The 12,855-nt window shown below is 51.1% G+C and overlaps 1 long non-coding RNA gene across 1 annotated transcript; it reads left to right on the top strand.

Annotated features, from left to right (window-relative positions):
* Positions 1-1,177: 1,177 nt before the first annotated feature.
* LOC116990361 lies at positions 1,178-12,062 on the top strand. The gene is made up of 3 exons (XR_004416527.1): positions 1,178-1,293; positions 5,092-5,096; positions 12,052-12,062. It is a non-coding gene; the product is annotated as an uncharacterized LOC116990361 (long non-coding RNA).
* The last annotated feature ends 793 nt before the right edge of the window (positions 12,063-12,855 follow it).

Genomic DNA, 12,855 nt, shown 5'->3' with positions numbered 1-12,855 from the left:
CTCTAGGCAATGTGTTGACGGTGAGAGCGGAAAGATGTTATCACTAATCTGAGGGGCAACTTTTTCGCAGTGTGTGGTGGGTATATGGAATGAGCTGCCAGAGTGGGTAGTTGAGGGACACACTCTGACAACATTTAAAGGACATTTGTTAAATCTCGTTGCCCTATCCCCCGACTCTCAGTCCGAAGAAGGGCATCGACCCGAAAAGTCATCAATTCCTTCTCTCCAGCGATGCTGCTTTTACAGCTGAGTTACTACAGCACTTTGTGTCTATCTTCGGTTTAAAACAGCATGTTCAATTGCTCCCTGCACATTTGGCAGATATATTGACAGGAATCGTTTGTAGGGATATGGACCAAACTCGGGCAGGTGGCGCTTGTGTACATGGAGCAGCATGGTCGGCATGGGTAAGTTGGGCCGAGGGGTCACTTTCCGTCATCACTGACTTTATGGCTCTATGGCAAACATTAGATGATGCATTTGTACGTAAGCGGCGACGGGAGGAGACCGGATCACGATTGCTTAGCATCTCTCCCAGCGGTCACCACATTGCCCATCTGTAAATATGTCCACACGAATCACATTAGCCACCTCGGAAACCGTCAAATGAAGTCCAAAATAAATGCAGTCATTGTTGACTCCGCTACAATCACAAACCTACTGACGATGGACATTAAAGAGGCGATCATCAAACGTTGTGTATTTGTGGGAATTGTTTAATAAGGAAGCACTCAATGTCCGTATGAAGATAACATGATAAGAATGTTCCCATTCCTTCAGTCCATACAAGCTGCCTGTCTCGCTATGTTACTCTCGAATGTTGTGTCTACCTTTGAATTAAACGAACATCGGCCGTTAATTAAACGGCATTTTCGAATTAAACGAACATCTACACAAGAATGTTACTACATTTCAGTAATTTTCTGGACGTTTCTGAGATTGTAAGCTCGAGAATAGGCAAGTGTAATTCACTGAACATCTTTATACGTTAAACTTTAGAGATACGGCGTGGAAACAGGTCCATCGGCCCGCCGAGTACACGCGGACCAGTGATCACCCCATACACAAGCACCATCCTACAGCCTAGGGACATTTTAGGCCTACAAAGCCCTACGTCTTTGGGGTTGTGGGAGGAAAACAGAGCACTTGTGCTGTAGCTGAAACAGACCACTCAAAGAACACCCACGCAGGTCACATAGAGAACGTACAAACTCCACACTGACAGGACGCGTGGTCAGGATCGAACCCGGATCTCTGGCGCTGCGAGGAAGCAAGTCTACCCGCTGCGTCACAGTGCCGGGAAAATACATATCAACTGGCAACACTGGAAACCTGCATAAAAGCTGAAATCACTCAACAAGGTAGTGTGAAAAGGGATGAAGAGGATGGGGTGTACACCCAGCGCCTTTCTAGATCAGTGGGAAGTATTCAGACGTAGTTCATACTTTCGATAAGGTGAATAACGCGGAAACTCACAATCGCTTAAAATGTAAACGATCCCCATGCAAAATACAAGAGATGGATGCATTGTAAAAAGCAGGGCAATGTCATTATTTCTCGGACGAGATTATTGCCAGACCATGTGGAAGGGCAAGGACAATCATCAAGGGTCTCAGACGATCGCGTGGTGAGGAAAGACAACGGGGCATTATTGAAAGGCTTCGAACAATGATTTCAGTTAAGTATAGTTTAGAGATACAGCGCGGAAACAGGCCCTTCGGCTGTACCATCTAGCGATCCCCGCACATAAGCTATGCTCTGCACACGCTGGTGACAATTTTCAATAAGCTTGTTCGGTATTCCGAAAAACGTAAGGAATCATGAGATTTGTCAAAGTTAAAACGCTATAAATAAAAGTCAAACGAAGCTGTAGATTCATTGAGTATAGTTTGTGTCCGATTATTTGTCTTTTTTCAAGTTTGTATTTGTCAGGGGGCAGATAGAGGGTGCAGATAAGATTTGGAAACCGGGGGGGGGGAGGGTTAGCCGGCTGAGGGGGGGGGAGACCGGTGGGGGGCAGATCGGGGTGGAGAAGACCGGGGGGACGGGGGGGACGGGGGGGGGGACGGGGGGGGGGGGAGGGAAGACCGGGGCCGGAGGAAGACCGGGTTGCGGGCGAGGGGGGGGGGGTGGAGTGGGGGAGACTGAAAGACTATCGACAGCTGCACGCACACAGAACCGCGCCTCATCCGCAGCCAGGATCGAACCCGTGTCCCCGGCGACGCAAGCGCTGCCGAACCACCATTGGACCGTCCCCGGTCCCCCTCCGTCGTCCCCCAACTCGAGCGTCCCATCCCCGTCCGGGGGGCGGCCGGAGACTCCGGCCCCCAGGCCCACAGCCACAGCGGAGATGCGCCAATCGCAGCTCACCTCCGTCTCTCCCGCCGGGCCAACCGACAGACCCGTCCAACGACACCAGCGGACCCAGGCCCACAGCCAGCGCGGAGAAGAAGCCCCGACCAACCCCGCAGCAACTCCAGACGAACCCGCTCCTCGATGGGCCGCTACGGCGACAAGTGCCAGTTCGCCCGCGGCCTGGCCGAGCTGGGCCCCATCAGCCGCCACCGCAAATACAAGCCGTACCTTGCGCACCGCCGGCTTCTGCCCCTACGGTACCCGAGGAGGAGCGAGGGCCCCGGCCTCGCATGTGCCAGAGCGCTTCCCTGGGCTCGGCCTCCTCCGGCCCGGCGCTCGACTGGGCCGCGCTGTGAGCGGCCTTCAGCTCCTACCTGGAGTTGTAGCTGGCCCGTACACTGGGATTCGGGCTGGGCAAGGGAGGGGGAAGAGATTGCTGCTGCCGCCAGGTCCACCAACACCAACAGCAGCAGCAGGTCCAGCGGCCGCCCCGCCTGCGCATGGCCGGCACGAGCCTACCCGCGAGCAGGGCCAGCGGCTGCCCATCTTCACCAGGATATCTGTGTCGGACTGAGAGGAAGGGCGTGGAGGTGGATGGCTGCCGGTCAACCCGGCGGGGCAAGCAGAACCGAGCTGGAGCCAGCGGCTGCAGCGCCGGCTGCAAGTCCGGGGCCGCCTCGCCAGCGCAGGGACGCCCCGGCCACATCCGCGCAGGGACGGGATACAGGGTTAGGGGACGGGGACGGCCCAGCAGCAACTCAAGAGCACCCACAGCGACGGAGAGCCGGGCTCGATCCCGACCACGGAAGAAGCGCAACCCTGCACACAATGCAGCACCACCATTGCCGAGTCTGTGCATAGCTAGTAACCTATGACCTAGGCATGCGCAGTCGGAATACCGAACTCGCTTATTATACCAAGCCAATTAACCTATAAACCTGTAGGTCTTTGAGGTGCGGGAGGAAGCTGAAGATCTCGGAGAAAATCCACGCAGGTCACGGGGAGGTTGTGCAAGCTCCGTGCAGTTAAGCTCCCGTATTCTGGATGGCATTTGGGTCTCTGGAGCTTTATAGCTACATCATCCCATCTTAAATATAGAACGGGTAGTAAAACTCTATTCAGTGTCAAATTCGCATGAAGATGAGGATGACGATAGGCAAAAGGAATGCTGCACATTCAGGGAATCTGAAGGCAAAAGCAAAAATACGTGGAGATAGTCCACATAACGGATAAATTATCAGAATTAGAGGAACGAAGCGATCCAGTCAAAGTACAGAGACGTGTAGTTTTGTTTTGTTTAGATTTGTTTAGATATGCAGCGCGGAAACAGGCATTTCGGCCCACCGTGTGGGTTTCCTCTCACACTCCAAAGAATTACATGTTTATAGGTTAATTAGCTTCGGTATAAATGTTAACATTGTCCCTCGTGTGTGTAAGATACTGCTAGTGTGTGGGGTTCGCTGGCCGGAGCGGTCTCGGTGGGCCGAAGGGCCTGTTTCCGCGCTGTATCTCTAAACTAAATATAATCTGAACTAAACCTCTCTTCCATTTCTCGATCACTCTGTGTCCACCAGAGAATATAGACTATCGGCTGGCATCTACTGCATACCCGCTGACTCTCATAACTCGCTTGACAACATCTCTTCCCACCCTACTTCTTGCAAGGACTCCATCCCATCAACTCAATTTTTCCTTCTCAACCGCATCAGCTTCCAAGATGAAGATTTATACTCTGGGAAATCCGAGGTGTCCTCTCTCCTCTTTATGGATGGACCCCCCAACCCCTAACCACGTACCACAAACGGTACAACGACAGAGTCCTGGAGAAACTCAGCGGGTGAAGCAGCATCAATGGAGCGATGGAAATAGGCAACGTTACGGGTCGGATCCTTCTTCAGACCCGAAAACCTTCTTCAGTTTAAGTTTCGACCCGAAACGTTGCCTATTTCCTGCGCTCCATAGATGCTGTCTCACACGCTGAGTTTCTCCAGCATTTTTGTTTACCTTAGATTTTCCAGCACCTGCAGTTGCTTCTTAAACAAGAATAGAGTCGCACTAGTTCAGAGCATTTGCACCCATTGTCTACCTATCCAACATATTATTCTCCAACATTCACATCGCATTCAACGTGATTCGATTAGGTGTCACATTTTCCCGTCGCCACCTCCTTCCGTTTATCCGATAGTCCACTCTCGACCTAACTCCAAAGTTCGCTCAACTCTTCTCGCCCAGACCGCCGCTTCTCTTGCCACATGCTCTTATAATCAAGTCAAGTAAAGTCAAGAGAGTTTATTGTCATGTGTCCCAGATAGGACATTGAAATTCATGCTTGCTGCAGCACAACAGAATAATGTTACCATAAATACAGAACAGTTCAGTTCAATATACACATACATAAACAGAGAAAGTGCAATAGACTGTTACAGTTCAGAGTCCGTTTGTTGGCGAGTTTAATAGGAAGATTAAACGAGAACTTACCAGTTTTGAAGTTTGATCTTTATTTTATGAGGAATTACGATGAGTGATTACTTGAAGAAGGCCGTCACCACGCATGCGCGTCAAACTTCAAAGCAGCGGTGTGAAATCACAGAGAAGAGTTGTTGAACTAAAATAGTAAGATTAGGGTTGACTAGCACTTACAGAAAGATATGTATGTTGCGAGGGTCGGGAGCGGACGACACGTAATCACCCATCGTAACTCCTCGTAAACTAAAGATCAAACTTCAAACTGGTAAGTTCTCGTTTAATGTTACTATTTTACTTCGGAGTCACATGTGACTACGTGAAGATTTTGAAGCTCTGTGATTTCATGCCGAGGAACGAGTCCACGCCTCACAACTGCATCAATAGACCAGGACGAGTGAGAAAACAATAATGATTCAAACATGACATGGTTAAACAATACTGATGCTTTAATAACAAAAGAAAAATAAGAGTGACCCCTCTCACCCAGGGGGAAACTGTGAAACCGAATTTAAAACAGAATCAGCAAAAATCCCCGGTCTGGCTATAGCCTTGTTATAAAACCTTTGGTACGTCCGCTCATTAGACCATCCCGCAGCCGCTAGACAGTGCTCGAGAGGGACGTCCATATCCCGTTCCTGGTGGAATGGGTTTTAAAAGTGTCAGTGTCCACTCCTGAAATCGCCAGAACCTGTTTAATCCATCTATCGATGGTCTGCACCGTAACCTTTTTATGAGGTTTGGCATAACTAACAACGAAGGAGAGTTCCGAGCCGCTCAGGCTCTTAGTGACCTTTATGAATTGAAGTATGTGTGACACCACACACAATCGCGGATCTGAGGGGTATGCCATAAAACTAAATTTGGGCCCCAACATCCCTGGCCTGCTCTGCTTAATGTCATGAACAAAAAAGGTGATGTTATTATAAGATGTGCCCATAATGTCCAGTCTATGTAATGTCTGGACCCGTTGTGCTGAGGCCAGCGCTACGAGCATGACTACTTTAAGTGTAAGATGGTGCAGACAAAGATGAAGCTGGTGCCCACTGACAGAGCAGCGTGAGAACCACGCTCACATCCCATATTTGTGAATACCTGGGCCTAGGGGGAGTGGAGTTAAACATGCCCTTCATAATCTTTGTTATTAAAGGGTGAGATCCTACCCTGTGGTCCCCTGACCCCAGCCGTAAATAGGATGACAAAGCGCTCCTGGCACTGTTAATGGCACTCTAACTGAGCTTGTGATCATGGAAAAGTGACGAAAAGAAACTCCAAAACGTCCGTGATAGAAGCCGTGTCATATGAAATATTAGAGCGGGAACAGTACATCTCCCATTTCCTTATGTGAGTGATGTACTGTTTCTGGGTGCTCTTCCTCCAGGCCGCAGTGATGACATATATCGCACGCTCTGAAAGCCCGAGCCCCAGGAACTGTCTCCTCAGAATCTGCAAACCAATAAATGTATACGGTCATGAAGAGGGTGGCTTTCCCCTGTCACCGGGTGTGCCAGAAGAGTTCTGCTCTTGAGCACAGCCATAAAAGGCTGTGTAATTAAAGTTAGAACCAGTGGGAACCAATGCTAGGTAGGCCAGTCTGCCAGAGGCGGAGTCGTGCTTGATTTTGGCCAAACATCGACTAATGAGGCAGAATGGTGGAAAAACATACAAGAATTTCCCACCCCAGTGTAGCGAGAATGCATCTACTGCTACTGCCCCTGGGTCTGGCTTCCATGACACATAAATTGGTAACTGATGAATACGCCTGGATGCAAACAGATCAATGGTCGGTACACCATAACGAAGGACAATGTCATTAAACAGTTTGTGATTCCATATCCATTCTTTGTTGTCATTGAACTCTCGTGACCTGGTGTCTGCCACCGTGTTATATCTATCTGGTAAGTAGATAGCTGAAACCCAGATGTTTCTCGCAATACACCAGTGCCAGATGAGATTAGACAATTTATCACAGGATACAGACTTACTTCCACCCATGTGATTAATGTACGCTACTGCTGTAGTGTTGTCGATCTGAAGTTGGACATGCACATGATGCATGTTGGTACAAAAAGCCTTTAACCCATAGAGTGCTCCCAACAACTCTAAGTAGTTAATACCGTGTGACTGAAGCATCGATGATTCCTGCAGATCCCATCTGCCACCGCAGCTCGAGACGGTGTCGGTAGGTCCCCAACCTAGCGCACTTGCATCAATCAGCAGGATAATTGATGTTGTATCGACTAAACTAGTACTAGAAAAACACTGAATATTGGTAACCCACCATTGTAACTTAGACAGGGCTTCAGCTGGTAATTGCATGGGTCTATCGAAGCGACCTCTATGAAGCTTGAGTGCCTGTTCCTTTGCACGCTGTAAGTTTTGGTAGTGCAAATGCCTGAACTGAGCAGCTAGGAAAGCAGCCACTAATTTTCCAATTATACTAGCCACGTGTCTAATAGAAGGTTGATTATGAACCATGAGTTTCCTGCAGGCTTCAATTAACTAATTGCTTGCCCCGAGGCAGAGTCACTGACATGTGTACTGAGTTAATGGCGAATCCCAAATAGTCAAACATCGTAGATGGTACTAACTTAGACTTAACTGGATGGATTAAGAACCCCAGCTTCTCAAACAATGAGTTTTGAAGCTGACACAGATAATTCAGCTAATTCCAAAGTCCTGCCAATGACTAAGATGTCGTCCAAATATGCCATGACTATATGATTCTGTGCCCTGAGTAGCTCCAGGACTGGTTTTAGCAATTTAGTGAATAGTCTAGGAGCTGAGGTTAAACACTAGGCAATGCTTTAAACTGCCACAACTGCTCCACCCTGTTAAACTTCAAACATCTCCTGTGATCTTCATGACTGGCAGTGACATAAGTTTCCATTTTAAAGTGTTTATACTGCACAATGTTGTTAAGCTCAGTTAAATCAAGGATAATGCGAAATCCTCCATCCTTCTTTTGCCTAGTAAATATGTTGGACACAAACTGGTGAGGCTCACGACCTCTCAATTACCCCTTTCTTGAGCAACGACTCAATTACTCATTGTGCACTCATACACTCCTGTTGTGAATACACAAACGTGGGCTAGGTGTATGCTGAGTGGGTGGAGGCGAGTCAGAAATGAACTCAATTTGGAAACCTTGGATACTGTGCAATATAAACGGGTCAGACGTTATCCAATGCCATTCACGTAAGAACAATTGTAATCTCCCCCCAACCTGTAACTGATCAATCGCAGGCTCACTTACCTTAGTGGTTACCGGCGGCATGGTCTCTGCTTCTGCCCCCGAGGTCTGGGGGGTAGGGCTGTTGGAGGACGCCATCCCCGCATCTTGAACATGGCCCGGCTTGTGCCCTGCCCTAAAGAAGGCTTTTGTGCCTGTTGCTCGGAACCACGTCCACCATATCCGGCGAACCGTCTGGTGTGGAGAGAATGGTAGGGGTACTGTCGCCGGAAAGGTGATACCTTGGGAGGTGCATTAACAAGACCGACCGTTTTAGCCTCCTCCTCCAGCTCCTTTACCTGTTTAGACAGGTCTTCTCCGAACAGGAGGTTTGGGGGTTGGACATTTCCCGGCTTGCATAGCCCAGCAAATTTCGGTTTAGAGCAGGATGGATGGCATTCTTCCTGAGGCAATTGATTTCAAAATGTGCATTGTACATTAATGCCATCGCGTCCTGCTAGGTATCAGAGAGGGGCATCCTATCCACTGACCTGGCAAAGGCCGTCATGCCCGAGGCAAATAGCCTGAGATTTTTTTGAATTTTAACTTCTTGGGCTCTGACGCCCCCTCCAATGTATCCCCAGATAGATTGGTTTACAAGTGAGACACGTAGTGAGGCACAGTTCAGTGGAGTATTATATTTGGCAGTAGTTTCCTCCATAGTTTGGTCTTGGGGTTGATGGGAGGCCAGATAATTTATGCTCATGGCGAGCTCTTCTTCCAGTGACTCCCCTGCTAGGGCAGGTATAGCAAATCGGGATGCCATAGGGGGTACATCCGATGTTTGCCGCTCGTGCCATGAAGCATGCTGCCCAAGTGTGCCTTCATACTCTGGGTCAGTATAATACTGGCCTCGTACCCTCCCTTCATCAGAGAGGGAGATATTCCGCAGCCCTGACACAGGTGCCATTGCCTGGGGTTCTCTGTAATCCCCGGGCTCCGATTGCTCCCTCCTTTGGAGCATATCTCTTTGGAGCAACATCTCCACCAGGTTCTCCATGTGGGTCAGACTGCCAATAACACTGCCCATAGAAGGAGGGGAAATTTCCGCCTCCTGGCCCGACTCATCCGAGTCCAGGCCCTCACAGACTTTCTGGTGGCTTTCCTCCCCCGCGGAGTTGCCAAGGCGCTTTCTGGCAGCACCAAATCTGTAGCCGCTGGCTCCTCTGCCAGCGACACTGAAGTGGAATTTTGCAGCAGCCCGCGGTCATCCGTAGCCGGTTTCGACGTGGCGCGCCTCTTTACCTTGGACATGTTCTCCCGAAGTACGATGCTGAAAGGTAAGCGCAAAACCCTGAACCGGGAGAAACGACCTCAGATAAGTTATAAACACTTACCTGAGCGTTTTAAAACTTACCGTTGGAAGGAGCAACGCGCCTGCCAGTCAGTCGTTGCGCAACGCGTCAGACGTAATGACGCGCATGTGTGGAGACGGCCTTCTCACGTAGTCACTCACGTGACTCCGAAGTAAAATACCCCGATGGCTGTGGGGAAGGAGTCGTTCCTGAACCTGGACGTAACATATTTCAGGATCCTGTACCTTCTACCCGATGGTAGCGGAGATATGAGCGCGTTGCCATGATGGTGCGCGTCCTTGATGACGTTGGCAGCCTTTTTTGAGGCAGCGACTGCGATAGACCCATTCAATGTTGGGGAAGTCAGCTCCGGTGATGGACTTCGCAGTGGTCACAACTTTCTGCGTTATCTTCCGCTCCGGAACGCTCAAGTTGCCCAACCAAGCCACGATGCAACCAGTCAGCATGTTCTTTACTGTGCACCTGTGGAAGTTCGAGAGTGTCCTCTTTGACATACCGACTCTCCGTAATCTTCTCAGGAAGTAGAGGCACTGATATGCATTCTTTATAATTGCATGAATGTGCTGGGACCAGGAAATATCTTCGGAAATATGCATGCCCAGGAATTTGAAGTTATTCACCCTTTCCATCATTGATATAAATGGAACTATGGGTCCCTATCCTACCCCTTCCAAAGTCCACAATCAGTTCCTTGGTTTTGCTGGCGTTGAGGGCCAGGTTAATGTGCTGGCACCATTTGGTCAATCGACGATCTCACTTCTATACTCTGACTCGTCCCCATCAGTGATTCGTCCCACAACAGTGGTGTCGTCGGAGAACTTGTTGGAGTTCGCACTATATCCGGCTATGAACAGCGAGGTCAGGCTACTGCTGAAAGCACGGGGCACTGCTTTCAGGTCAGGCGATGCTCGAGCCTACAGTTCATCCAAGGCTAACCTGAAGAGGGGCATCAAGAAGGCCAAGCACTGCCATAAGTTTAGGATTGAGGAGCACTTCAACAACAACTCCGACCCCCGACGCATGTGGCAAGGCATCCAGGCCATCACGGACTATAGACCCACCAACACCACCCCCACATCCAGCGACGCCTCCGTCCTTGAGGAGCTTAACCACTTCTATGGCCGCTTCGACAGGGACAATCTAGAGACAGCCATCAAGGCTGTGCTCCCTGCTGATCACCAACCCTTCACACTCACCCCCGACGACGTGGACTTGGCACTTGTAAAACGGACTTGCTTGACACACAAAGTATTTTACTACATAACTTTATTATATGCACTACACACACTATGCCCTAGCTGTCCGTGGTCATCACTGGAGCTAGAGAGCGAGCTGGAGGTGGGGAAGCTACAATTATACAAGAGACAATGGGGAGTGGTTAGTAGTGGTGAGGTCACTATGTTAAAGGAGCATGCACTGATCTACATCCTTCCTCTTGGAAACAAAAGCGACCACGGCTCATACGCTAGAATCAGACCATAAGCAGGGAACAGTTAGAATATATCATGATACATACTACTCGCACACTCCGTACCGGACAGGCGGCTTGACCAACCGCCCAGAGCGGGTGCGCAACCCGCCTTCCCCTTCAACCGCAGGAGCTGCAGGTACGGGGGCAGGGACAGAGATGGGAGATCCGGGTGAAGAGCGCCCAGGGGAAGGAGGAGAACGGGGGGGGCGAAACAGGTACACCTGCAGGTGAGGCAGGAGAAGGAGGCTGGCGTGTGCGGGGCACAGAGAGCTGAGAGGGCAGTGTCCGGGGCATGCGAGGAGTGACAGGGGCAGGAGGAGTTTCGGGCAGTGGGGAAGGGAGAGGCGGCGAAAACGGGTCGGCGGGAGGCGGAGCAGGCTCGTTGACAAGCAGCAGGTGCTGGCGTGTCCGACGGTACACAGTGCCCTCGTAGTCAACCAGGTATGACCGGGGAGAGTCAGCATTGCCAACGACAACGGCCAGCCGGTGATGACCGGAGGTGGACTTCATCCGGACAACCTGGCCTGGGAACAGACGGGGGAGGAGACGGGATGACTTGTCAAAGGAGCGCTTCTGGATGACCTGCTTCTCGATGATGCGCTCCTTGACAGCGGCAGGGCTGCGGACCGCGGGCTTTAGGGATTGCTGAGAGACCGGGAGAGGGGGTCGAGTGGTGCGGGACATGAGGCGCTGGGCAGGCGAACCGTGTGCGGGGTCCCGGGAAATGTTGCGGAGGTTGAGGAGGGCAAGGTAGAAGTCCGAATGAGCAAGCCGACAATGTTCCAGCAGCTCCTTGGCGCTGCGGACAGCGCGCTCCGCAAGGCCATTGCTTTGCGGGTACTCGGGGCTGCTGGTGATGTGGCGAATGTTCCATCGGGTGGCGAAGGCGCCGAACTCTGCGCTGGTAAACTGGCTGCCGTTGTCAGATTGGAGAGTCACCGGGGACCCAAAGGTCGAAAAGTGGCGGCGAAGCTTCCCGATGACGGCAGCAGACGTGAGGGACGGCAGCTGGTCCACCTCGAACCAGCTGGAGTAGGAGTCCACCAGGACCAGGAAGTGTTTGCCACGCCATTCGAATATGTCAGTGGCGACAGCCATCCACGGCAACTCGGGAGCCGGCTGCTGCATGAGAGGTTGGCGCTGTTGATGAGGCAGGAGACTGTTGCAGGCAGCACAGGCTGATACCCTGTCCCGAATGCCCTGAACCATGCCAGGCCAGTAAAACTGGGCTTGGGCCTGGGACAAAGTGGCCTCCACCCCGGGGTGGCCGTTGTGGGCGGTTTGAAAGTAATGATCCCGCAACGCGGCCGGCACCACGACCTTGCGACCCTTCACCACCACGCCGTTGTGCAGCACCAATTCGTCCCGAACCAGGAAGTAGGGCTCGGCACCAGCCGGAAGGGCAGAGCGTCGGTTAGGCCAGCCACGGCGGATGACGCCCTCAAGCTGTTGCAGGGCAGGATCAGCGGCAGTGTGCTTGACCAGGGACTGCATCTGCCAAGAGGGAACAATGTTAACGTTCAGTACCATCAGGTCAGACGATTCGTATGGATGGCGGGCAACGGAAGTGAGCGGCGCACGGGACAATGTGTCGGCCACGAACATTTCCTTGCCCTTGCGGTACCCAATTTCGAATGTGAAACGCTGGAGCTGCAGCATCATTCGCTGCAAACGTGAAGAGGCCACATGATAGGCGTGTTCAAGATAGAGACCAGCGGCTGGTGGTCAGTTTCAATGGTGAAGGAGTTGCCCAGAATGTAGTCCTTGAATTTGGAGCATGCGAACACCACGGCAAGGAGCTCCTTTTCCATATAACCATATAACCATATAACAATTACAGCACGGAAACAGGCCATCTCGGCCCTACAAGTCCGCGCCGAACAATTTTTTTCCCTTAGTCCCACCTGCCTGCACTCATACCATAACCCTCCATTCCCTTCTCATCCATATGCCTATCCAATTTATTCTTAAATGATACCAACGAACCTGCCGCCACCACTTCCACTGGAAGCTCATTC

This window comes from Amblyraja radiata, chromosome 31 (assembly GCF_010909765.2).
Source record: "Amblyraja radiata isolate CabotCenter1 chromosome 31, sAmbRad1.1.pri, whole genome shotgun sequence".
NCBI classification, from domain to species: Eukaryota; Metazoa; Chordata; class Chondrichthyes; order Rajiformes; family Rajidae; genus Amblyraja; species Amblyraja radiata.
Note: the sequence above shows the minus strand (reverse complement) of the source record. Positions and strands in the feature narration are given on the sequence as shown.